The following is a 4,448-nucleotide window of genomic DNA, read 5'->3' on the forward strand; positions in this document are numbered from 1 at the left end:
ATTTAAATTTATAAGAGCTAATATATTCTGATTAATAATGCATGCGATTCATAAGCAGTAGCTCGGAGAAGGTGCTCAAAGTTTAAAGCAGTGTTTAAAGAGATTGAAGTTTTTATTGTCTGTAATCCGGAGGATTATGTGGGCAGCGCTGAGGTTAGATTAGAGATTACAGCTGTGTAATCCAGCTCTGTTTAATAACACTTCATGCTCTCAGTAATGGGATATTAGGATCTCCTCTGTGTGCACTGAATCATTGTACGGTTTCAGCAGCACAGTATTCATATACTGTACGTTTTATTAGGTTGCATGTTTTTTTCTTCTTCCTTGTTCATGGTTATTATTAGGATGTGGATGTCACATAACCTTCCCATGGAGTTGTGCCAAAAAACAAGCACAAACTGTTTATTATCAAATGTTTTGATACAGTACAAATGAGCCGAATCATGAGAGTTATCTGCTTTTTCACTGGAGGAAGCAATATCATGGATTATGGACTTTACAAGAAACCACAAAGGAACATAACGCAACTATCAGTAAAACACTGTTTACATGGAGCAACACACAGAAATCACATCGGCAGAAGTCCGTTCACCTAGAACCGAAGTTGCACCTCAAAACAAGTTTTTAATGAATAATTCACGCAGGTGCACGAGCTGAAAACATATAACCTCAGGCACACTTGCATTACTAACTGAGTTCTGCTTGTTCTGATGAGTCGAAGCGATTGTGTGCATGTCACTGATGCTGTTTATGAGACGTCCTTTAATAGATCTGTGTGTGTGTGTGTGTGTGTGTTCAGCGTTTTAAACTCTCAGTTTGACTTGGTTTTTTCCGGATCAGTGCAAAACAGCAGATTTCTGAGCACATGCAGTGAAATATGCAAAGCAACAACCGCCTCGTGGTTTTAATATTTGAACCGCTTCGAGGGGTTTTTCAATCACCACACACACACACACACACACACACACACGTTTCTTTCCAAAAGTGCTAATTATTCAGAATCTGGCATCACATGGATGCGCTCGACGGCCTGCGGATTGTTTTTTGGCTGAGAGAAGATTCAAAGTTTTGAGGATTTTGGCATAAATCTTTGTGAAGTTTTCACCCGTCCTGTCATTATCCAACTTACTTTTAACAACAAGAGAAAGCAAAGCAGTGTGTGTGTGTGTGTGTGTTAGCTTGGAGTTCAACTTGATTTCCTCTGACTTTGTTTCTGAAGCACACGGCGGATCATGAGCACCTCGGCGCATACACGTTTACAAAGAAAAGCAAATTACGTCAGACAGCGGGAAAATGCAGCAATTTATTTATCATTACAACCATTGTACTGAATTATGCAAAACTATTAGCTCGTGTTCCTGCGGTTTGTGAGCTCTGAAGCCATCGTGTACTACATTAATGAGATTCGGAGCTCAAAAAGACAAACATGGACTCGTGAATACATGCGAGAGACGGAAAGACATGCATTGGTGTAGAGAGAGAGAGAGAGTTCAGACTCATTTCTGATTTGATTAGATGTGTCTGAAGATGTCACGCACACAGTTACACGGTTAGACTAATGGATTATACTACTTTATTCAGATTAATATTAATTAATATTTATTAAGCATCAGTGTCTTTTATGAAGACACTTGAGGCTGTTCATTACAGTGATTTGGTCGAGGTCTCTGGGTTAAGATCACTTACTCTCAAGAGGCACGGTGTTATTCTCAAGGGAAGTTGGTGCTGTGTGTGTTGCATTGTGGGTAAACTGTGCGGCATTGTAAATAAGACTTTAAATTTTTAAATATGTAAAAATTCAATAATATAAAAATACATTAAAAATGTTATATAAAATATATTTTTTACAAAATATATTTTCAGTTTGTAAATGAATGTTTTTTTATATTTTATATTATTGATGTATATATTATTTTATTACAAATTGTTCGGACTTGATTTGAGATCTGAGTAATGTTCTAGATGTTTTTAACAATCAGTCTATACTGATCTTAACAATTACGTTAATAATGAAAAATATATATTTTATTATATATTTTTTTTATATAATTATTACATTTTATTTATATAAATAAAATTGTTTATTTAAATATTTAAAAAAATTAAAAATATATAAAACACATTAAATTCCTTGTTTAACTAATTTTATTGTTTTTGTTACTTTTTTGCTACTTGGTGTACAATAAAATAAATGTAACATTAAAGATTTTATTTAGTTATAAATTAGTGCAAAGTAAATTTATATAAAAATAAGCTTCTGTTTGGATCTATTAACAAAAAAATAAATAAAAAAATAAAATAAATATATATATATATATATATATATATATATATATATATATATATATATATATATATATATATATATATATATATATTCTTTTTTTGTTTGCTTGTTCTTTAGAGTCGTTAAATAAAAATAGTTTTTTTTAATCCTTTTCTTTTGCACAGACATAAGTGAATAAAATAGATTTTTTTTAGTGAGTATGCAAGGGGAAATTAATTTAAAACAATTTATGCTGTCAAAAGCAGTAATTACAGTAGGCTATTTTTCTTTTCATCCTTTTGTTTTGCATTGACCCATAAAAGTTTTTGATAAGCATAAGAAAGCAGCACAAATACAGATAAAGCATGACTTTGCACAGTGTGAGTGAAGCCGGACGGACGGATGCTGACGTGAAACAGTCGTTCTTCATCACTGAGTTTGTGTCGATGCATGTGAATGTGTGCAGAGAGAACGTGGAGATTTCGTTTGGTTTCATCAGACGCACTCAAAGGCTGCGGAAGAACGGCTTGCTTGCAAATAACAGAAGGCCGTATTCAGATCAGAGACTCGTGTGACGCGACCTCGTGCTCTCTGGGCTTTCCTCAAGAAGAAGAGAAGTGAAGAAACACAGAGAAGGAAGGGGAGATGGAGGGATGCAGATAGAAGTGTATTATTCATGAGCAGGAAATGAGAAGAGGAAGGAGAGAGGTGTTTCTGCAGGTGTTGAGAGCGTCTCTGTCCCTCACTGACTCTATTAATATTTCATACTCAAGTGATTGTCTTCATGCGCCGGGTTTTTCTCTCTTGGTAGGAACACAGATGGATTTTCCAGATGACTTTATTACAGATGTTTCGTTTAGCGCTTCCTTCTACGAGACGTTTAGTGTAACTCTTTGTGTTTAACCTTTACAGCTAATAAGTCCAGCTTTGTGTTCACATGATGGCTAAACATTAACATCTGTGTGTTTGTGTGTATACAGCTTTTAACCCTATAAAGCCTGTATTGTTCAACTAAATGATCAACATCAAAACTTTGCTGTTAAACCTGTTGCACACAATCTGCTTCACTCCTTCTGACTTTTTACAAACGTCCTGTTTCAGTTCATGCTTTTTTTTGCATTCATATCAGATTTATATCTGATTTATATCAGATTTATATCAGATTTATATCAGATTTATATCAATGAAACGTGAGTTTAAAATCAGTAATATCTCCAGATGAACTCTTTCTGGACTGAAGCTTATTTATCATTAGATGTCAGTATCGGTTAGAAAGATCTGATTTAGATTACAAGCAAGAAGCAACAGAATTTCACCATATAAATATCATATTTTTTCTCTGAATAAAATGTTTCTGTTTTTACTTCATTCTTTAAGACTATACGAGCCACAAAAGCCTGATATATCAAATATATCCCACAATAAAAGTTATTTTTTAGACTAATATATAATATATTATAGAATGTTATACTTTTCTGCTTTATTTTTAAATTAAAATATTTAATGATATATTGATTTTAAAATATGCAATGTAATATATATATATATTGTATTACAGTAATTAATTCCAGTGATTATTTAGAAACATTAAATAGTTGCATGGTGCAAAAAACTCATTAATTAAAAAAAGTTATTTTCTTTATTCTTAAGTTTATCATTATTCTTAATGTTGATTGTCATTATGCTCTAATTACTGTAATTCTTTGTATTACAGTAATATATATAAATTATTTTTTTATTTCTTTTTTTGACTATAACTTCATATCTCTCTTTTGTGCAGAGATTATTTCTATCGTGTGTGAGTGTGTGTGCGTGCATGTGTGTGTGTGTGTGTGTGTGTGCGTGCGTGCGTGTGCGTGTGTGTGCTGCAGGTGTTGGATTGTTGCTGTTTTCAGACAGAAGACTTGATTTATTTGTTCCAGAGTAAGCTGAAAGAAATGCATTTACACCAGACAATCCTCTCATGTGTTATACGGCTGGTCTGTGTGTCGAGGGAAACTTCATTGAGTGAAAAGTGCCCGAGTTTAATTTCACGCAGCAGACAGAATATATTCTGTTTCCTTTCATACTTTTATCAGACAGCTCTCTCTCTCTCTCTCTCTCTCTCTCTCAGCATCTCTCTTTCTCTCTCGTCCCTGGAATGACCTTGTATTAATGAGAGTGTGATCAGGAGTCAGCTGGG

This window comes from Carassius auratus, unplaced genomic scaffold (assembly GCF_003368295.1).
Source record: "Carassius auratus strain Wakin unplaced genomic scaffold, ASM336829v1 scaf_tig00047737, whole genome shotgun sequence".
NCBI classification, from domain to species: domain Eukaryota; kingdom Metazoa; phylum Chordata; class Actinopteri; order Cypriniformes; family Cyprinidae; genus Carassius; species Carassius auratus.